General features: G+C 34.8%; 1 long non-coding RNA gene across 1 annotated transcript in view; it reads right to left on the bottom strand.

Moving 5' to 3' along the window:
• LOC114360054 (uncharacterized) overlaps positions 1-21,808 on the bottom strand; it is a 62,882-nt gene extending 41,074 nt beyond the window's left edge. The window contains exon 1 of the long non-coding RNA XR_003656477.1: positions 21,521-21,808. This is a non-coding gene — a long non-coding RNA (uncharacterized LOC114360054). The remainder of the gene's footprint in view (positions 1-21,520) is intronic.
• Positions 21,809-24,755: the final 2,947 nt, after the last annotated feature.

Raw genomic sequence — 24,755 nt, forward strand, 5'->3', positions numbered from 1 at the left:
TTAGAGTTTTTATATCTCTATATCAATAAATATTCATTTATTTATATCTTTATTGCACACTAATATCGAGGTTCAAAAGGCGCACTTCATGCTGTGTGGCATTCTTTGCCAGTATAACTATATTTTGGCATTTCTACAACAAAAAGTAGCTAAAACATTCGATATGATTAAAACTGGGCTATTTTAAATAGCGTATCGGTTTATTTACTTGAATATTGTTGAACCATCAAACTACGTAACTAACTAAAAACTGTTGCGGAAACTTTAAAAAACTTGGAAGTTGTTGCACAGAAGTTGTTAACCGTCATGTTAGCAACATTTTCCGTAAACGACAGCACAAAAGACTACACTTTTGTTGTAAATTCGCCTCTATTACAGCTAAGACAGGGTTTAGTTTCATGTGCTGTTGACTGTTCTATACTTACGATCAAAAGTATGCAATCACCCCGTTATGTTTTGTTCCGAGCGATCTTAAGAACTGAATGACCGATTTGGTAAAGAACCTGGATGCGGGCAGCGCAGGACCGGTCTTTATGGAAATCCTTGGGGGAGGCCTTTGTCCAGCAGTGGACGTCATTTGACTGAAACGAACGACGAAGGAACGAACGAACGCTAGCGAGTGTACTTATATAGTTATTGCAATTCACGAAGGCGAGTGAGCTTTACATGTGTGGTGGCTCGCTACTGTTCGTTTTTCAAAAGTTTTCATTGACAGTTATGTGCAGGTACACTTACACACACAAGTAAAGCTCACTCGCCTTCGTGAGTTGCAAGAACTATAGTTATAATAAAGTTCTAAAAGTATTGAACTCCCAAAGAGAGTGCCAGGCAGACATCCATCAGACGTATCTATGAATAGATCTCTTCAGTCTAGCTAGACTGTAATGCGTCTAGACTGATTTAGTGCTAGATAAAAAAAGAATGCACATTAACAAAATATATTGCCAATCGAGATTTTTTGTATGCGTGAAAAACTGGATTTTTATAATAATAAATATTCTTTGATGGTGCCATCAAGTCTCTAATGAAGCTTATATTAAGAGACAACTTACAATTTGATTTGATTTGATATTGATTTGATTAGTATTCACTTCAGGTACAACCTTCTCTAATTTATCAGAGGAAAATGGAGGTTTTTTTCCAGAGCTTCTTTATGAGGTCTATAGTGGGAGGACGAAACGTAAAAGGCAGCGTGTCACGTTCCACTCACAAGGTGGACCGACGACATCATAAAGGTAGCAGGAAGGCGCTGGACGCAGGCCGCTACCAACCGGTCAACATAGAAATCATTGGGGGAGGACTATGTTCAGAAGTGGACGTCCTATGGCTGAAATGATGACGATGAGTCTCATTAAACTATGTCGTGGCCGCACACAGCCGCTTCCTTGGCCGCGAGACACTGGCCACTGAGAAACTGCGTTCTTTTTTTTCGACAAAAATATTTTGTTCTTTTGTTTTTTCTCTAGCTTTCTTTCAACCTTCCGTTGTAGTCCAGTCATTTCGTCCGAAAAAAAGGCAAATAAAAGAAAATGAATTTGCGCTTCTAATTTTTTAATATGTTGTAGGGGATACCTAGAAAAGCTTAACTTGAGATTGTCGACCAAGCTTTCCTAGGAGCTTTCGCCGCCATCTTGGAAAACGCTTAAAATTTGTTTTTCGGCAATAACTCGGCTATCCGATGAGATTCGAAAATTTTTGTAGGACACTTTTTGTAGCTTTCTTTGTGCTCTACAATAACGCCCGAACCATTTTTAGCGTATCATGCATCGTTATCGAGATATCGATCGATAAAGTCAAAAATTTTGGACACAATTTTTGTTTTTTTCTTTTTTTTTCTTTGGGTCTTAATAAATATGAAAAATTCCGAAATAATTAAATAATTAATTAAAAAGTAAAAAGTAAAATTTAATTACTTTTAATTACTTTTTAATTACTTTTTTTTAAGTAACGGCAAAGCATTTGTATTAGTTGGTTCTTGTTTTGATCCCTTGTGAGAAACTTCTCCTGGCTAACTTTTGGAGTAGTTGTCTCATCGAATGTGAACTCCGGCGATTGGTTTTTTCTCGAACGTCGTACTCTTTCCGAAGTTTTCGTTCCAGCGAGTGTCATATCAGTCGGATAACCGTCGAATATGATTGCAACCTTTCCTTCGAAGTTATGTTGTACGTATCTGACGTTAATTATTTAATTATTCCGAAATAATTTGTGTCCAAAATTTTTGACTTTATCGATCGATATCTCGATAACGATGCATGATACGCTAAAAATGGTTCGGGCGTTATTGTAGAGCACAAAGAAAGCTACAAAAAGTGTCCTACAAAAATTTTCGAATCTCATCGGATAGCCGAGTTATTGCCGAAAAACAAATTTTAAGCGTTTTCCAAGATGGCGGCGAAAGCTCCTAGGAAAGCTTGGTCGACAATCTCAAGTTAAGCTTTTCTAGGTATCCCCTACAACATATTAAAAAATTAGAAGCGCAAATTCATTTTCTTTTTTGAATGTACGTAATGACTGGACTATTGTGGCTAAACGCAAACCGCAAAAGCCAAGAAAAATAATGATTTGATTTTTCACGTCCTTATGTATTTCCACGGCTTGATTTTCATCATCATCATCATCATCATCTTACTCAGCCATAGGACGTCCACTGCTGAACATAGGCCTCCCCCAATGCTTCCATGTTGACCGGTTGGTAGCGGCCTGCGTCCAGCGCCTTCCTGCTAACTTTACGATGGCGTGGCGGCTTGATTTTGTAAATAATTAATTATTGTAATTCTCGTTTACCCTGTATATCGAATACACCTTATTTCCACGACTACGTGTTAGTATAAAGTATGTTATTTAAATAAGTTTTAATTATGTTATGTTTTGAAATGCATTGTTTGCATTCGTGATGAGTTTGGGGAAAGTTTAATTGTTTCTTTTTAATTTGATCCTTATCGGAGACCGAAGGATCCAAACTTGGGGATAATAATCCATCCAAATTGAATTTTCGATTAATTTATAAAGTTACCGAAAGTTTTTATCTGGGTGGTGTTTTGGTCGTCTTAAAACTGCGGTTGCGGCTTCGAATCTTGCTGGGGTCAAATGTTTTATTTGATGAACGAAGGGTACTCGTATTATATTATCTAGAGTTATGTTTCAGGGTAATTTATAGCGGTAATTTGATCTTACTCAAAATATTTAACACTGAACTCTCATATTATCATGTTGTTTTAGTTACTATTTACTTCTAACTTATATGTATATGTAGATGTGATGTCAATTGTAAAATATTATATTGTTTTGTCAACAACATTAACAAATTGTTTTGACATTTTTCACTAAGTACCTGTTTCCCTACTTCAAACAACGGAGTTCAGGCGATAATAGTACCTACCTAACCAACAAAACAGGATAAAGTACCTATATTACAAGCTTTTATTTACTTTCTGTCTGTCGTCAAATCTTGCAACTTATAATTGACACAGTTCCCAGACCAGGTTTTTCATTGAGTTGGAATTTTGCATGCATGTGTTAGTCGGATGACAATGTAATATTTTTTTACGTTTCTATTACAACTTTTTCATATCACTAAAACCCTGTTGTAATACTATGAACAATCAAGATAAAGCATTACCTAGAACAGTCCAGGTCATAAATCATCGTTTTCATAATAATACCCACTTCAGCAGGTGAGCAATGAATGGCTACTACGTTTTAATAAGCATAGTTAATAGCCGGCCGTTTGTGGAGTGAAATATTAATTGTACGTAATCGGTATGTTTGTAGTTTTGTTATTAATTTAAGTAAAATATATGGCTTTAGTTTTTTCATTTGCTTCTGGTAAATAAGAGTGACGTGACGTTTTTATAGTAGACTAAATTACTTGATGATGATAATTGTGTTTTTGTAAACAAATGGCATTACATACATAATGGTCTTACGCTTGTATTTCCAAACACTACTATGAGGTCTCACAGTGCGCGTGGACGCACAGGGTAACACACGAACCAATCACAGAGCTCTATTCAACGCTGTGTGTTCGATTTGCATCAGCAAATCGGACATCACGTAAGCAGCAGTGAATCATCACTTAAGCAGCAAAACGCAATGGAGCTCTATGATTGGTTCGTGTCACCCTGTGCGTCCACTCGCACTGTGAGACCTCATAGTAATGTTTGTGAATACGGGCGTTTATCCAGCCGTAGTCGTCTTTTGGCTGAAACGAACAAACAATACACGAACGTTGTTCTTTATGAGAAGAAGGTTATTAGTTAATGGGTCGTAAATTGTTTCTCATAACTACGCGCGTAAGGAATCACACCATTTGTAAAGTCACGAGAAAATTTTGCATTTCTATAGGACATTCTAGTAATCTTCCTTCAAGGCATTTGCATTAAAATGACAATATAATTGTTGTAATTTGTTCTTGAAAATGTGTGTTATTGCATCGGCATTGCAATTAAAATTAATTTTCTTTTAAAAAAATCTTTTTGCTGAGACTGTAATAGGTACTGACCAATATTTTTGATGAAGTTTTAAATAAAACATCTACGAATATGTAGAATTACTTACGATGGACTCTATTCTACCGTAATCTAGCTAGAACTAGACTATCTAAAACTAGAATCTAGTTCTACATAAAATCATTAGGCTGAATTGCATCACCTTACTTTAACTGTAACTATAACAAAGAAAAACAAGCAAAACCTCGGACAGACAGTCAGGCAGACGGACATAACGAAACTATAATATATACCCTTATATACCCCATATATACCCTTGTCAGGACTGTGTTTTCTGTGTTTTCTGTGTGACGTTTGACAGACTTTTGACGTTTGTTAAAATTAAAGATAGTGCAACCCAGCATTATTAAATTAACTAGCGTCCAGTGGTTTGGACTGTACGTTGATAGATCACTATGTCAGTCAGTCAGTCAGTCAGTCACCTTTGAGTCATATTTAGATGTAGGTAGTTTGTAGTTTCGTGTTTTCTTAAGTGATGAAAGAGGACATCAAAGTAAATATACCACAGTCAGTAACTCCCGACGTGCGTAGACTAATGTTCCTTAAGGTAATTTACATGACAATGATGATTGCACTGATGTACAGGCAACCTCTCAATTGTAACCGTAGCACTACAAAAGTCGCTCTTATGTCATTGAGAATAAGGTCGATGTCAAGGTAAAGATTGCTGTACTTGAAGAGTATAGGTAGCCATTATGGACGGTAATTTACCACTTTATATATTTATCTTCGGTTGACTTATCAATCTAAGTACTTGGCTGATGAGTTATGCTTTAACAGACTGTTTTATCAGCTAGACGAGTATGATTTAAGAACATAAGTATTCTATGTAAATGGATCACACTATAGGCAAATAATTTATAACTTTATCGTTTTTTTTACATTAATATCAATAACTTATCTTAAAAAGAAGCCACGATACCCGAACGGTGAAGGGGTCGGACTGGCCGACTAGTGATCAGGGGAACGTGGGTTCGGTCCCCGCCGCCACACGACTATTGTGGTGAGCTCACTCGTGATACAAGCATATTTAGCTTAGTACGAGGGGCTAACGGGAGAATTTGTAAAAAAATGCTTTCTTGATACGTGCCCATAAATAGATACCAGTAAAGTATGTGACTGCGTGTGGTTTTACCGTGTTAAAAGTGATGTCACGACTATGCACACACATAAGCAGTTATTATAGATTTTTCAGCCAATCTTAGTCCATTCTTATCTTAAAAAATTATCTCTCTATCGTTTAGGAGAGCCCGTGACTGAAATAGTATTTTTTCATCATTTATTGGCCGTGTTTTCAATGTAAAAAGTAATACTACCTGTATATTACTATGTATAAGTAGGTGAGTACTCGTAGACAATAAAATGTATTATATTAATGTAATGAACTTGAACGTTCATAAATATTTTATTATTGGCCAAGGCCTTGACAAAATGGCGTATAAAATTTCCAAATATTTATTCATTATTTAAATTAAACGTCCTAGAATACAATGGACATTGAGAAATGAAATAACTATTATTTATTATTATTTTTGAGTGTCACAAGCCTTGTTTATATTCAACAGACTTCTTACTGTTGCTATAATCAAGGAATTTAGTTTTAATCATTCAAAAGTGGCATTTGAAGTATTGTCATTATCTTTCTGATAAGGCTTATCAAAGGAAGTCCTTGGGCAATCTAAATTATTATTTATGCTTTCAGAACAATGAACCATCGTTATAAACCAACTAATTCTATGTGCAATCAATATAAGTATCAGACTATAAGTTTTGTTGGAAAATAGCATCTATCACAAGCACTACTAAAGGTGCTACATCCGTACTTATTGTAAGTGTACAATAATATATAGAATCCATTATTGGCTGTAAGAACAAAAATACCTGTTTGTATTATTATTATAAAGAGCTGTGGTTTTCTGAATAAAGAAAAATAAAATAAAATAAAATAAAGTATCAATTAACTACCTGTTATGGAAAAATACTTTTAATTACAATTGTAATTTAAATGAAACCTTTTAAATGCGTAATTATTTTTTTAACAAGACAAATAAGTAGTTTTTTTAGTATCTACACATCATTTTTGTAATAAAGTAGTGCCTATTACTAATAGTAGCTGTAGTCTGTAAAATATGTAGATGACACATTAGCTAACACTATGAATTAGTTTGTTAATAAGTGAGATTTTGGTTTGTGTAAACTTATAGATCCGTACTACTAATATTAAAATGCGATACAGCGGTAAAAAAATGCGGTACAGAACCGATTTATATTGGACTAAATTTCGTATAGAAATATACTGAAATCCAAGGCCAGAACCAAATAAAAGATAGTTTTTAGAAATAATTACGATAAAGTGGAATTTTTAATTGTTCTGTAGAGCTTATTAAAAAAATTTGGATACAGTACGGCTAGCACGAAAAACTTTCGAGTTCAAATCGTTTGCGAACTCGAATCGCCATCAAAAGATTTAGTAAGAAAACTACAACACCGCCTTTGTGAACGTGTCGTAAAGTGAACTTAGTATGAGATGTGGTTGCACGAAACTTATTTTGAGAATCAAAATTGTCTCGTTATCGTTTAATTCGAAGATTGAGTATCGAATTTTATCGAGTACGCAAACGATTCGAAGACGAAAGTTGTCCATGCTAGAGGTACTGATTGCAAATTCACTCTGTGTTCTTTCTGCGATAGAAGAGATTCACGCGGGTGAAAACGTAACCGTAGGAAGTGGGTCTAATTCAGCTTACAAGATTCCCCCTGAACTTATAATAGCAAAAAGAAAGTATTTACTACTTTTTTTCTAATAGAAAAGAATAAGTATGAAAAGGCAGTCCTAACTATCTAATTACGGTAAGCACTGGCGTTTCTCCCACAGCCACTCATGTGGATTTAAGTTGGGCAGCAAAACTTGGCAGTTATTGCTTTATTGCTTTTTATAGTTTGTGTTACTTCCTTTTATGGCATGAAAACTCTTGAAGTTATCTTTTATTTTGAGATCATCATCATCATTTCAGCCATAGGACGTCCATCTGCTGAACATAGACCTCCCCCAATGACTTCCACATCGTACGGTTGGTAGTGGCCGGCATCCAGCGCCTTCCTGCTACCTTTATCAGGTCGTCGGTCCACCTTGTGGGTGGACGTCCCATTTTGAGATAAATAAAATGTATCATTTGTCAGTATAGAGTCACATCTTTAGTAAAACTTAAGCTCCATCGTTGATTGAAATGAATAGATACAAATTACTAATAGTCCCGTTAACTCCTCGTACTAAGCTTATAAATGCTTGTATTACGAGTGGGTTCACCAGTCGAACCAGTTTTTCTCGGATATCGAGTGAGTCGGCAAGTCCGACACCTTCACCGTTCGACTCATATACCTAGAGATATAGAAAGATGCCAACTAATGCGCTGAGTTCGAAACTCAGTGTCGCATTACAAATTCACACACACAAAGTAATCAAAATAATGTGCTCATTATCCACTGCGGTATCAGTACTCAACGTTCGAATAATCTTTAGTATTACGCAAGCAATGTAAACTGTTTACATAATTACGTCGCTGCGGTCATCATTGCATTCACGAGAAAATTGTGTTCTGTGTACCTACCATGAGTTTACGTTAGGTGTGCTCGCTAGCGACTGCGTAAAAAAATGACATTAATTGTATGACATATTGTGCAGCGCCCCTAGCGGCTACTTTCAAGAAACAAAATCTTCATAGAGATTTTTGACGTACTCGCGAGCGAGCACACCTAACGTAAACTCATGGTAGGTACACTGTTTTTGGGCATATTGCAGCGACACTGGCCACGCCCCCTTGGCACCTCCCTTTAGTTTCTGTGATCTGTGATTCGACTTTCGACGCTTATCATCTAGTAAATTCAATAGTGAAAAGCCCTAAGTAAAGAACGAAAAAAAAAACAGATTATCTATATATATAAAAATGAAACCCGTTTCGCGTTGTCACGGCATCACGTGTGAACGGCTGAACCGATTTCGATAATTCTTTTTTTTAAATGTTTGTGGAAGTCCAAGGATGGTTCTTACGGAAAAAAATATTAAGAAAATCTCTACGCTAAGGCGGTACGAAGTTCGCCGGGTCAGCTAGTGCTAAATAATAATACATAAAGAATTCATTCAACATCCCTCCATATAAATACTTCTTTTGATTTGACATCGTCAATAGTCGTTCCTATTTTTCGGAGTGTCCTTCGAATATAAAAGAATCCGAATAAGTAAATTCCAAAATGGCCGATTGTTATTCTTTCGTTCTGCTCTTTGCTTTTGTGGTAAATCAATGTTTGATGAATGGTTTGTTATTTTATCAAGGCGTGGTTTAAATCTAGATCCAATTGATATTTGATTGATGACATAAACAAGTCTTATGTAAAGACTGTGTTAATGTAAGATTTGAATGTAGATTGAGTTAAGACTGTTTTTCCTGAAGACTTTGTTGAGTTGTGACTGGTAGTACATTTCATTCATGAAAGTAATTTGTACTTGATACAAATTATCTATTATATCACAAAAAGATTACTTTAGGTATATAATATTAACTTTAATATTAAGCCTTACTTTAAAGGAATTCAGTCAAAAGTCATTGGGGAAATTCTTTATTTATTAGTAAGATGAAACTTTGTATTAAGAGTCTTAAAATAAAGTCAATTCAGATTCTTTATTTTGTTTGCAAAACCGCGTAACTTTTATCCATATTTTATTAAACTATATTGTATTAATAAAATAATAATAACCATAGCCTGTTATCAGTTACTAAACCTATTTATTTAATTAAGAACAGCTTTAACTGTGAAATTATTTCTATTCTGAAATAAGCTCTAACAAACAAACTTACTATCTTGGGCAAAGTTATTAAAGCTTAGTAGCCATTCTATTTATAATCGACCTAGATCTAGTTAGAGTAATTATTTTACGCTTTAGCAATTGAAGAGCTTTAAGGCGATAGGTGAGGCAAAACTGCAAAATAGACCTCTCTTTGAATCCCTACTCCTCCTAAATGGATGATCCAAACAAGAAAAAAAAATATGTGTGAGATGTATAATATCTTAAACTAAAAAATTGTTGTTCGTTTTTTTTGTTACAACTATTAGTTTTGACAGAAAAAATTCTTAACTTTCTTCTAATTTCACCAAAGAAATTTCCTACTCCTCCTAAACGGCTGAAGCGATTTTAATGATTCTTTCACCAAATGATAGAAAATTTAATTATCTAAAAAATTGTTGTTCATTTTTTTTCAAAAATAATGTATTACGTGTCATACATTCAAAATACCCTGTAATTTCCACACGCGGGCCGCGCGAATGCGGGAGCTCAGTCTTTCACTAGCGTTCGCACGGGGAGGCTGTGTCGCACATCGGCACGCTCCGCTTCTTTGTTTTTCTATAAAGAATTTATAGCGCAGATGGTACACTCGGTACTCATAGTAGTTCGGCGGCTGAATGAAAGTGATCTAAGTACTTACTGCGTCATTTTAAATATGTATAGGTATTATAAAATGTTTAAGATAATTTAAATACATAGGTATACAAGATGCTGATTATCTATTTTTCTAGATTTATTTGTCTGATTATCTATTTATTCTAGATTTATTATATACTTCGAGATATACATAGGTATTTTTTTATTATGTATTAGTAGGTAATAATAATAAAACAACGCACTTAGGTATAGGAAATCACAAGACAACAAAAAATACCTACAATGGATTATTTAAATTNGTTACATTGTAGTGGCGTTACCTCGACACACAGTATTCGTATTCGTACTTGACATGTAACTCATATAAAAATGTCTCTCAATCCGTGTTTATTTATTTTAGTTGAAATGGAACGCAAAAATCTAAAATCTTATTTTTCTCTCGATTTTACCAAAAAATAATAACGGAGAAAGTAAAGTCTTAAATTGTATTCGATGATCAAAAATATTTTATTCAATGTTGACCGATATTTGACCAATATTTTGAATACCTGCACAGACAGACATTTACATTTAGGTAGGTACTCGTACACACACTTAAAAACTGTTTAGAAGCTCACTTAGACACACGAATATCGTCAGCCTAACTTTCAAACTGCTTAGGTATGTCCCTTTTTGCAAACTTTACAGTAGGAAATAACTGTTTATTTTTCATAGTTATGGTACTAATTAAAGTATAATGATGTCTAATTGAAATATAATCATTCATCGCAATTTTTTTCGATCTGCGTAAATTAAAATCGAGTTAACATTCCCGTAGGCAGTTATGTTAGAATTGGCAGCGCTTCGCATCTGTATTCTGAGCGCACTTTGGTATCGGGCAGAAGCGCGGGCGCGCGGCGTGAGGCGCGTTGTCTCGCTCTAATGCTCAAGGTCGTTCGGCCATGTAATCGCCTTAAAAGCTCATCGGGTATTAGACTTTGCGATATTTTAGAAACGCCGGGCTCAAAATCCACATAAATCTTGATTTGTCTACCGTTTATGCTTTAGCAAGTGACCCGATTTTAATGAAATTTAGTATAGAGATAGTTTGAAAACCAAGGAAAAACATAGGATAGTTTTCATCCCGGTATTTGATACAGTTCGTATGTGACAGACAGACCCAAATTCACACAGCTGAAGCCGTAGGTATTAGCTAGTAATTTATAAAATAACAAAAAGGAATTATTTACAAATATTATTTCCTAATAATGGCATAAGATATAAGGTTCTACTGGTTCTACAGGCATACATTGTTTGTATTACCCTCAGAACACATAAACCAAACAACATCTAAATTACCTTTCCAAAGTGTTTGCCAAACTGTCCATTACAGCCAATTATTCAGTACTAGCTTTCCGCCCGCGGCTTCGCGCGCGTGGACCCCTGAACCCTATTTTTTCCAAAAAAAAATTTAGCCTATGTTACTCGTGGATAATGTAGTTTTCGAATGGTGAAAGAATTTTTAAAAACGGTCCAGTAGTTTTTGAGCCTATTCATTACAACCAAACAAACAAACAAAGTTTTCCTCTTTATAATATTAGTATAGATTCAACAAAAATAAATGTTATTTCAAAAACAATATTATGAGATATCTCTTTACATAATAATAAGCGCATAACACACTGTGAGTCATATCTGTTTGTATCACTATGCTGTATTGTAATTAAAAACAAATAAATGATAAATTTTAGATTGCAGATGAGATTTATGTTTATTTACTACCATTATAGTGACTGAGTTTCTTGCGCTGCTTCTTCTCAGCACTGGCCCATTTATTGTACCGAAGTAGTGGTAGTAGTGTAAAAGTGCTTTTTGAAAATCTACTTGCAAAAATAAAATGAGTTTCATGAGTTTTTATGCCCGTGGCTCTGTTTTCGTAGACTTACATACTCGTAATGTACAGGGTAGTTTTTATGTGTGCATAGGGAGTTGTTATTTGACCTCCATTTCGTAAGTTCTTTGTCAATGTCAGTTTTTAGGATTCCGTATAAGTTTTAAGAAAACGTAATTTTCTTATAATATCACCTTTTATTATTTACTGTTAATTTATTTATTAAATTTTCAGTCAGCCTAACATAATTTTATATCAACAAATTTCTCCAATTGATATTTAGATTCATACGTTTAGCATAAGGACAAATTTTAATGTATCTCCAAGATTGCATCTACGAGTATATTGAAAATGTACAGAATCTGTACGCGAATCAAACGTGCACTTACTCGGTTTTTGCTTATCAAAACATCAGTATCTGCTTCATCATGACTGATATTATTATATCGAGACAATTTTATCAGAAAACAAATCTTTTGTAAAATACTAAATACTGTTTCGAGTTGCATACCTACTTACTTGAGGTGCTATCTTTTGGTAAATATAATGATACTTTTGATAATGATGCAAATGGGAAAATCCATGAGTAAAGATTCACGGATTGAAAGATAAGAATTTTAAATTTTAATAGACTTGCGTTTTTATACTTCCTGTTATTCTTCAAGTAATAATACTCATTATTATAACTATGGTTTAATCGAGCTGTTAATCAGTATGAACAAAGCTATATGTCGGCTATTAGGTATAGTGGTTTGTAACGGACTACTTCTGTGCTAAAGGTTCGATTCCCGAGCACAGTACAAACAAAAATAAAGCAAAGAAATAGAGTTTAATACTTGTTCATAATGTTATTTTGTTCCTATAAATACATATTTGGATTTTGCATAGAACTTGGCACTCATTTAGATCTCCATTCTTTTTGCGTCGAAGCCCACAGCCAAGCATAAATATTGAACTTGGCTCTTCTTTTTTACATTTATGTTTTTGGTGGGATTATGAAAGTAGGTACGCACATTACACTAATTTGGTAACAGGCTGATTCCTCGTACAAATTAGAAACTGACCAAACCATTGGCTAAAAAAGTCTGTAGTCTACGGTAGTTAATCACTGTTTGCCCCCAAAATATGTACAATGTACACTGTAGACACAATACCACGTAACACGAATGTAATCCTTGGCTTAACTTAAGGCTATTATTAGTTATGAGTCTTGTGCATTCCGGGCAGAGCTAGTTTCAGCAATACTCTGAGGAAGTCTGTATGAATAAACATACGTATTTTTTTACGGGACTATTCCCACCTCTCGTTCCCACCACTGCAACTCCTGTGTAGCCAGGATCTACAGCTTGACCGCCACAAAAACCCACATAAGCATTTGTGTTTGGGTTAAGGATATTGCATAATATCTGTCTGGTTAGATATTTGATAGAAATCACATTAAGAGAAACATATCAATAAATGATATACGACAGTGTAACTTTCCTCCGGGGCAAACTTGACATTCATTGGTTGGGTTTTTATTGGCGGTCAAGTTGTTGATCCTGGCTACACAGGAGTTGCAGCGGTGGGAACGAGAGGTGGGAATAGTCCCGTATCATGAGAAACACTTTATTATGGCTTAGATATGAATTTGCACAAAATTGTTTCAAAAACCCATTGATAACGTAAGTATCCTAATAATCCTTTGAGTTACTAAACTTTATAATCCAAATGTGCTATAATAACGTTCACGCAAATTATTCTTCTGATTCTGTAGAATATGTGCTTCAGAAAACATATTATATCTATCGTATTGAGCCACGTCAGTCGTCTTATACTTAAATTAAACATATACTTTGCTCATAAATTCTGACATCGGGGTTGTGACCCCAGTATTTTCTATCTCATTAATTTCACCGTTTGACGTTTTCAATAAATAGCCAAATTCCAATATATTTTCTCATTTAACTTGCGACCAAATGTTATTTGCCGTTTGAAGTTTCCAAATTGGTTTCGTAGACAGAACTTTTCATTTAAGAATTACACCGGTCGTAATTTAGGCCAAATGAAGGTATTTGTTTTTGCCCGTGTCTTTCCTCGCGTATTTTGGACCCTCGTTTCATCTCATAGGGGATGTATTTTAGGAAAATCCTTTCTTTTGGGATGTCTACGTCATCTATATCTATAAAAGCGAAAGGTCACTGACTCACTTACTCACTCATTACGAAATCTCAGAAACTACAAATGCCAGGAGTTTCAAATTTTGCATGGGGGTTCCTTTTAGAACGTAAGATAAGATAAGATAAGAGAAACTTCATTTGCTAAAGTAGGTGCTCACTAAGACGGGATTTTGCAAAATGTAACCCCTACGGGGGTAAAATGGGATCCACGCGTACCTATGAAGTCGCTAGTATTTAATAACTTCTGCCTTTTAGCGCAATCCTACATTCAGTGGTTTGAGTCCTGTAACCCAACTACGGACAAACCACTAAAAAGTATGAGAGAGAGACGCGGTAGGTTTAAGTTTGCATTCGCCTTAATAAAATGTTGCCATTAATATGTTACCCGGGCGATAACATTAAATCAATCGATACCTTATTCATTAAAATCGGATTAATAGTGTAGGCCCTACTTCCTCTTTCTTTGAATGCAGTTCTATTTCTTTTCAAAAAGAAAGGAATGTTTTCTTTGAGTAAAGTTTTCTATCTGCAGTATTAAGAGCACTTTCCCTCCAGGTGGCATTACAAAATTCCACCCTGTGGACTCACGCCCGTATTCACAAACGATGCTTGCTGAAGTGAAGCAGCAAATCGAACGCACAGCGTTGAATAGAGCTTTTTGATTGTTCTTGTGTCACCCTGTGCGTCCACGCGCACTGTGAGACCTCATAGTAATGTTTGTGAATACGGGCGTACAATTATTTACATAGTGAAGTCCCTTTAATATTTCATATTTGCTTCGCCGTAGTCGGAAAAAATATTACAGCATATAAGACAATTATTTTTTGTTGCAACATAGTTCTTATTACAATGACTTAAGATTCCAGTCTTTACCTTGACGATGTCTGTCAGGCGACATAGTATTGATGAAAACGCGCAACTCCCACGCAGTTAGTAGCTGCCGACCAATTCAGCGCATCTTAACAGACCAATTGAGTCTTCCGTTATCGCTACAATGATCGGCTAGGGTCATACGTAGTTTTATAGCGACTAAGCTTGGAATTTGTGACTTTTACAATCATGATTTTCACACTAATAATATCATTCATAAGATGCGCGCACGTTTACTAACAAGATTGGCTACTGTAGCCATGTGAGGGCACATGATAGGGCAGCCCAGCGTAGCCCTCTTATTGCGGACTAAAGGAATTTTGTGGTAGTTACGTCGTCCACCTTAGACTTCGTAAAGGTAGCAGGAAAGCGCTACATGCAGGCCGCTACCAACCGGCCATTGTGGAAATCATTGGGGGAGGCCTATGTTCAGCGGTGGACGTCCTATGATCGAAATTATGATGATGATGATGAATATCATTCATTCATCATCATCATGATTTCAGCCATAGGACATTTTCATTCAGTCCACTGCTGAACATAGGCCTCCACAATCATTAACTATCCTAAAATTAATCCAAGGTACTTACTCGTATGAGTACCTTACATCTAAGAGTATAAAACGCAAAATAACGCTCACTGGTTAATCACGAGATCTCAGAATCCATACTTTACCTACAAACTTGTTTGACAGATAGGTTACTATAGGATGCAGACATCCGCTAAGAACGGATTTTACAAAACTCCACCCATAAGGGGGTAAAGCGGCATCAACGCGTACGAAGTCGCAGGCGGCCGCTAGTTATCAATATGTAAAAACATACTAAAAATAATAAAATATAATCCATCACCGTTTCTGCAAGTCACAGACTTCTTGAAGCAGTTTTACATTTTTTAGTACAATAGAACTGCTTCGGTACAAAGGTGGTGAAAAGAAAGTCATTGAATACTGTCAGCCTAGCTTTTTTAAAGGATTACAGTACCTATCTAAATAGTATTTTATATTGATGTGAGCTGGGCAGTTATAAAACGATTTGGACTTTAAATAAAAACATAAAGGAAAGATCTCTCGTGCCTTTTAAGAAATCAATCTTTTAAGAAAATTTCCATCGCGGTATTTCAGTACATGCTTTAAATTCATAAAAAGGTAGGCCTTTATCAGTGGAAATTTTACTGAAAATCATAATGCATTCTCACAATGGAATTATGATCTATAGAAAGGACAACGGGACAACGGACAGAAAGTAAAGGTGAAATCACTTGAACTCGTCAAGTTTCCCATTGTGTTTTATAACGATCACTTCAGCATGTACAAAGAGCACATCAAGCTTGATATTAGATCTTATGTAGTTGTAATTAGGTTGTATTTTAACAAAAATATATGCTGTAGGAATACTATGGCTGTATACTGTACGTACTAAGACATAAAATTTAATCTTATGTGGTGGGAATAGGTGCGGTTTTGCAACGAAAATCTGCACTTCATACTAAGGACTCGTACACATTAACACGATACTTCATCGTATCGTGCTACGACGCGCGACGCGGCATCGTATCATGATGCGACGTATCATGGGATAACATGACCAGTGAGCCATCGCCACACGCCATCGACTTTATAAAATTACTCTCCTTATTAATAAACTAGCGGCCGCCCGCGACTTCGTACGCGTGGATCCCGTTTTACCCCTGGATGGGGAAATCATTGAGGGAGTCCTGTTAAGTAGTGGACGTCCTATGGCTAACACGATGTGACGTCACATCGTGTTAATGTGTACGAGCCCTAACAGAGCCTGCCCCTTATAATTTCCTCAAATGCACGTCTTGGCTTAAGCCTCCCTATAATTTCGCAGTGTAGGGCCGAGATTTGAGAGCGAGTGCGAGCAATTAGAAATTCTATAGCTATGTATAATAGGAGGGAATTTACCATGTCACCATGTCAGAAACATATCAAGTTTCGTTGTGTGCTGAAATGGGTAGAAGATTCAGTGTTTCTGGTGCCACTCTCATTTGGTTTTAATGCTGAAAGCAGTCCCATCTACTAATATTATTAAAGTTAAATAACATGACGTGTAATTATAAATTAAAGAGCATTTTTTTGTTATTAAGTATAATTATGACGTCACTAATTTACACAGTTATTTAACTCACAAATATTTCTCTTAAAAGCCGTTAACAGCAGATTACTTGAGCATTTGTTAAACATATTGAGTACCTAAATAAAATTCCATAGACAGTTTTTTGTAACTAAATCACGTTTTTCGTTTGTTTTTACTGAATTACCATAAATTAGCATGAAACGTGAGGATGTTTATTTTAATAGAGATTTTAACGTCAGAAAATTTATTGTGAGTTGGGTAAATGGAATGGAATAAATGAATGACGTCAGAAGTCAAATCGTTGAATAAAAGGGATTTAGGCAGAATCAACCATTGATATTTAGGCTCACATTAAACGATGACAAGATATAATATGTTTTTTCTGAAAGTTTTTTAAATGTTTGAACGCAAACAGTTATTAAAAGTAATTTAAAATGATAGTTTGAATTCATCATCATCATCATCATCAACAGCCCTTTACAGTCCACCGCTGGACTATGAGCCTCCTTCACTATAGTGGAGGCTTCTGCCATAATCCCCACGCTTGGCAGGCGGGTTGGAGATCGCAGTTTAAAAGATTCATGTTTTTCAGAGAGCGCTGCTGTCCGTTCTCTGTTTGATGTTTCTTCGTTTGAATTCGATAATCGTCAATGGGGGGCTTTGTTTAGTAGTGGATGTTTTTTAACTGAAATGATGATGATCATGAAACACACTTTCCACAGGAGCTGACTCTGGCTTTATAACATACTCTGTTGAAAAACAAAAATAATTTATAACGATCACAGTCATGTGTTGTTTTGAAAAAAACCGGAACTCTACACGTGCCTACTCGTATAATGTGGTAAGTACTTATATTATTTTTGACTTGTTTGTTATTGAGGTAGGTTTCAAATGAACATAGTTGTAAGTAGCTCGTGCGATAGAAGACCCGCACTTCTAGTCTAGTCATTTTTGCACTACGAATAGTTCGAATCGTAAATGTATATTAGTTGTAAGTATAAGACCCATGTCTTTAGTCATTTCTGACCACGTGTGATTCGTATTACACGGTGTGAATCGTCCTAGTCCAAATCGACTCTTATGGTACTAATGATTCCTTAAACCATCCGTCCAGAAGTGATTTTCATCAATATCTTTTATTTAATAACGTCTTGTCTTAGGCGGGTGCTCAAAGTGGAATATATCACAGCTCGTTAGTACGGTGCGAAAAGTCCTATTCAATCAATAGCTCTTGGTCAATTCGCACCGCACATCACTCGTGGTGCGCAATGACTAAAGACGCAAAATTACTGTAACTCCCTTATTAATGAAAGTTACACCCTGGTTTAACTCTAGCTTGAGTTGTCATTTAGTATGGAAATGTCATTTTAGTCCTGTGTTCATCCTAAGTGTAACTTTTTATTAAAAAGGGGGTAGGTGTAAATGTGTCTCAAAACCCGCTGTTAATGTATAAGCGACAATAGCTGAACGGCACAGGTGTCGGACTGACTCAATCGAGATCCGAGGATCGCTGGTTTGAACCCCGCCGCTGGACTATTGTGGTAACACAAGCATATGTGCCACTTGTGGTCTAAACTGAATAAATATTTTTGATTTTGATTTTTGATTTTGATATTTTGCTTAGTATAAGGGGTTAACGTTTAAATATGGCAAAACTAAGGCACTTAGCCTTAGTCGCCCATCTTATTTTAACTTTATCAAACGTTAAAAGCCTGTCAAACACCACACATTAAGCACCGATTATTGATAAAGTTACGGTAAAAGTAAGATGGCAAATCAGCCCAAGTGCACTCATAGAGACGCAAAAAGGTTTTTCCACTTTTTACTTTTACACGTTTTATGAATAAGAGCGTAAATCTTTCTCGTCATGAAACACATCTATCACAATTATTTGTTGACACATACGAACGACGGTACATCAAGCTTTGCACTGTAGCATCCTATGGGACTGTAATAGGAGCTATTTTTCAAGGAAAATGTATAGTCGGATATGCTTTCAGCTACTAGGGAAACGTCAGTCTCTAGCTTAAGTGCTAATTTGATTATACCTAAATGTGTTATATTTTTACGTGACTTTCTGTTGACTGATACAATGATTACTTCGTTTGCTGCTAGTGATGTCACAATTTGGTCACCGTTTTTAAATTGACACACTTTTATGAGCTGTCAAGAAGATTCACCTTAGATTTTGTATGGAAAAAAGTAATGACGTCACTTTTTTACGACCTCGTATTAGCATATAAACTCAATTAAGTAACTTTTATTGACGTCAAGACTAATTAGCATGTATTTTTTACCATTTACTTTGAAATTTTCAAATTCCAATTATTTTCGAAACAAAATTACGATAAAAGTTGAATTTTAATAGAAAACTTGCATAGTAACAATAAATTAAAAAAATTGATAGCGAATTTTTCTGGAAAAATCACTATTTCATTAGAATTACAACGAATGAATTAACAGTTTTTCTAGTTTTACATACTAAAACAATGTTTTGAATCTACGTTCACCGACTTCGTATAAAACTTAATAGAAAAAAAAAAACAGTATTTCCAGTATCAAGATGTAACTCTCTGACTTTGATAAACCTTGGAACGTGAACTCGTAAAATTATAATTTATCTGAAAGATACTTGTTATCAGCAGCTACTATCTGACCCCCTGAACAAATTCGTTCTTCGCTTGTACTTAGTTAATTAAATTGATTAATGTTGGCACAGTTGTTTTACTTTGCTTATAATTTTATTTGTTGATACGTCATGTAGATTAAATTAATGATTTGAATACAAGACAGCCAGTTTTCTTTCTTTTTAGGGTTCCGTACCTCCAAAGGAAAAAACGGAACCCTTATTACCCGAATTATCCATTTATAGGGCTTAAAATAAGAATGACCATTAATTTAAAAACAAAAGTCTGTAAAGAGAATTAAATTGAAATCTAAAATGTTACTGATAAATTATTTCGGAAGATAAACTGGAAAAACCTCAGCAACTATTGAACATCGCAATGTAAAGTCAACTAAAATGCGAGTTGAAGTACCCTAAAGACATTTTCTTTTTAAATAAACACTGTCAATTGTTTTTTGTAGAATGTAAAATAAAAAGTGAAGATCTTTATTTCTTTTGTTGACACGATTGGGGTCGAATAGTCAACCGACACTTCCCAACTTTTTCAACAATGGGAATAATGCTATGGTAAATAAAACTATGTACACAACAAATACATAAATCTCAGTAAATACACGTATACCGACTAACGTCAAATACAAACTGTGCTATTTGTTTAGGTTTTCATACCATTTGCGTCATTACGTACTTAGTTTAAGAAAGGATGAGCAAAATCACGCAAAAAATTGTTTGGTGCACGTTAGAATAGCTTCTTAAATCAAGTGGTATAACTACTGAGGTCATGACCAGTGTCAGACTTAATGTGTCATGTCTGACTTGTTTCTATCAAAAAAGTGTGTATTGTACGTCTTAAATAATTATGTAAATAAAAAGGCTTGATGTGCCCGTCGTTACTCGTAATTATATCGTTGGAACACCTGCAATGTTCTATAGTTAACTAAGATAATTTTTAATAAAATCATATACCTACTTTTAAAATATTGATTAAAAATGTAATGTAGAGTGTATCCGGAAAATTTTGGAAGATGAGGATGAAAAATCGATGTCAGCGGCATCAAGGAATTTATTGAAAAGAAAATGGTGTACATCTTTTTTAAAAAAAGTAACGTATTTGGACAACAAGATATTAATTAAATTGTAAGATTATTATTTTTGTGACACAGTAAACTAATAATATTTCAAATTTTTATTCATTATTTATCTTTCATAGTCAAAAATGCAGTATCATGGTATCATGAAGTAAATTAAGTAGCATAATTACGGTAAAAAAGATAAAACTGAGCAGTTTTTTGTCTCAAATTTTCTTTATACAGCGCCCTTTGTGAAAAAGAGGATTTTCCTTTTTCATTAAAGGTGTTCGCTTCGAAATAAATGAAAGCAGAAATCGCATGAAAGACTTTGAAAGCAATAGGCAGCTTGTGTGATAATCGAAGTATTTAAGCAAGAATGATTAATGATATTGTATAGTAAATAGTAGGAATTTTTTTAATAATTTTTACGTGGAAGTTTTTACACTGAAATGTCTTTTTCCGCGTTGGAAAACTTTTATGAAAGAAATCGGCAATTTTCCTGAAAGATGCGACATGATCTTTTCCTGTTAAGTTTTTCAATTAAATTGTGGTTCTTATTTTCCTTCGTAAAAATTTAAATAAGTTTAAATTTAAAGTGAAAAAAAAACGAGTCCTTTATTGAAGAACGTAATTTTCATAAATGGGTTAATGATGAATTTATTTTATTTTATTTTACAAAATGCGTGATAACATACCCTTCTAATCGATTTTAAATATGCTTCCGGCAGTCAACATTGTCCTTAGACAAATACTTATATTCAAATATGTATGTAAACATAAATTATCTTTTAATTCAAGGCTCTTACACTGTCGCGCAGTTATAAACTTTTTTAACATCGCAATTAGATAAAAATAAAAATAATAGTTAAATAGGTACTTACATTGCAGGTGAAAAACTAAAGATGGAAGGGTCCAAAGATGAAATAGAAAAACCATCAAACTTAAAACACTTAATTTGTTTCTATAAATTCACTTATAATCAATTAAATCTTTGCCACACCACTTTATCAGTAAAAAAAATTGACGCACTGCGATAAGGTAACAAGTACAGTTTTGGTACTTCACTTCACGGCACTGCGAATCTTTTCAATTTTATCTTTCGATTTTTTTCGGTGCGCGTAATATGTAAGCGGGGAACGCGCGACGTCCTTCCAACGTCATGCCCGCGACACTACTGGCGCTACTCTAGTTCGTAACTCGCCGCGGACGTCGCACCTGTATTCGAAATTCGAATTTTGATATTTTCGGCCAGTTATCAGATTATACCGATTAATTATATCTAGCGGGTTCGGATTTGACAATCGATAAATGCGGCTCTCGATTTGGACGTGGACATTGGAAAAAAGAAAATCTTTGTGTACGATCGCCTGAATATTGTTGTTTTTTTTTAGTTCTATGCAGCTATAGTTTGGGTATTCGAGAACGCTAAAAATTTTGTAACTTTGTGTTAAATAATGTTATGAGCGATTCGCAGTAATAATAGAATTAAGGACTATTTAAACACATTTAACGTTTTTACCAAATTAATAAAATATTGTCAATCCTGAAAAAAAAATCTTTAAAAACAAGTTTTTTTATGATCATGTTTACAATAGACTGGTGACGTCATAAGTCTCTATTGCTGAAAAAACTCACACAAGATACGTCACCGATCTTTATTGCAGAAAAAAAACCTTTGGAAAAATTGTGGTTTGACATCTCATAAAAAGATTTTCGATTGATTTTATTGGTGTAAAATATCAACTATGTACAATGATCTACAAAAGCATTTCATTAAGTTTTTTTTTTTCAAAAATTTCGGTATTCATGACGTAGTTTTATGTTTAAAATTAAAAACATGACAACTTTGGGAATTCTGAATGTTGTTTACTGTTTGTCCTCACTAACATCGGGTCGTACGGACGACAGAACGTCAAGGTAAACACTGGAATCTCAAGCACTTGTAATACGGTTAATTTTACAAAAAAATATATTTAATAACGACAAGTATAGACGCATGTGTTGGCGACTGTTCCAATGGAAATCTAAATAAGTAAATATTAATGTTAGTTCTTACAGTGTTTTGCTGTTTTGAAGTGTGTATGCGGTCAAAATATGAGTTTCTTTGAAATTATTTTGACGTTTAAATAAGAAATAGAGAAAATCGGGTTTTTCCGCCAGAACTTAATAAATTAACAAAAGTAGAGGTAGAGGTGAAGTGTCTGTTCGTTTTGGAACATTACCAAGGGAAAACGAGTCTAATCGATTGTATCAATCTTCATTAGGATCTCTGCAGGAGTGGATGAAGAGGTCGCCGTGCTTAATTTATTAGACGCTTGTCTTTGGACGCGGCTTTGCCTGTGTTTGTTTTAAGTTATTCCTGCCGCCACTTTTCGCCACCGATCTACCCGACAGTACTTCCACCCCCATCACTTAGATGGTTGGCAGTCCACAACAGTACGTTTCTCTAGAAACTTCCTGCCCCGTACAACCAAACTGTGGAATGGACTGTCGTCTGCGGTGTTTCCGGACGGATACGACCTGCAAGCTTTCAAGAGGAGAGCGTATCTTCACCTTAAAGGCCGGCAACGCACCTGTAACGCCCCTGGGTCTGCGGGTGTCTATGGGCGACGGTAATCACTTACCATCAGGTGATCCATCTGCTCGTTTCTGTTACTCTGTTCTAAATCTGTAGGTGCTTACTGTGATTTTGGGGCGCATTACCTCATTCTGTATTATACGCGGATTCACCCGCGTGAAATTTAGTTTGTCACTGATCGTCATAAATTATAGCCTATGTTATTCTGGGTTATAAACAATAATACTGTAAAGTTTCATCAAAATCCGTTCAGTAGTTTTTGTGTGAAAGAGTAACAAACATGTTAACATCCAGACATCCATGCAAACTTTCGCATTTATAATATTATATTAGTAAGATTCTATACGTAATAAAAATAGCATACTAGTTGAGCATGTTGGAAACTGAAGAAAAATCTTAATTATAGAGATTTTTAATAAGCTTTGATTTTCTTTTGCATTCTGCGTACGCGATTATCTGTATAAATTAACATAAAAGGTAGGTATAATTATTTTAAAATTATGGAAATTCTACGATAGTAATAAATTCTAATGAAGATTCAAGGAATTTATTAAAGTTGTAATTAGATCTAAATTCTTATTAAAACAAAACTTAAGATAATTTTCTGACACAAGTCGTTTAAAATTAAATTATCTCACTATACGAACAATTTCCCTGTTTTTTCAGAATTTTGGCAAGCTTCCAAGAATTCCTGAAAAATACATAACTTTTTAAGTTATAAAATCAAGTTTGCATTAATATTAAAAGACGAGACTGTTCTCTTTTAAATAATAATATGCAAATTAAGTAAAAAAAATAGTAATAATATTGAGCAAAAACAGTTCGTCTGCGAATATTTTCGTAGCTAAAGTAAGTACTTCTAAAATTCACAACTGACCTAGTTTTGTAATCTGGATTCTTTCAGTGAAAGAACGCTTCAGTTCTCGAATTTCATAGTTCGTTTTTTATTTTGGGAACACAACAATGCTCGTTGAATATGCATATTGTTTTTGACGACTGAAAATATCTAGTTTTCAGCAGGTTAGCATATCTATACGTTACGTACGGACAAAATCCGCGGGCGACGAACTAGCAGTGAACGTTCTGTGAACGAAAGAACAATGTTCGGTTCGCGAGCGAATATCATCGAACAGCAATCTTGAACAGTTACTTCAATGACTTTGAATTAAACGGTCTATCATTGTAATTACCAAAGTAAATATTTTAAATTCGCCACAAGTCTATCGAAGCAATAATATATTTTGTCAACATTTCACCTGCCAGCACTATACTTATATCATCTTTGATTTAAATATGAATGGTTTCATCATCATCATCATCATCATTTTAAGTCACTGGCAGTCCACCGTTGGATATAAGCGTTCCTGAAGAAAGGTCATAGAATACGACTTTTTTAAGCTCTAGGCTTTAATCTCACCTGATAGAAAGTGATGATCAGGCCGAAGGATGAAACGAGCTTCCTGGAATCGTCAACCACAGAGGAACTAGCTATCTTACTTCTATCTAACTAACGAAACATAATACTATATTGTTACAGT

Source organism: Ostrinia furnacalis, unplaced genomic scaffold (assembly GCF_004193835.3).
Source record: "Ostrinia furnacalis isolate ACB-3 unplaced genomic scaffold, ASM419383v2 OfSCF4827, whole genome shotgun sequence".
NCBI lineage: Eukaryota > Metazoa > Arthropoda > Insecta > Lepidoptera > Crambidae > Ostrinia > Ostrinia furnacalis.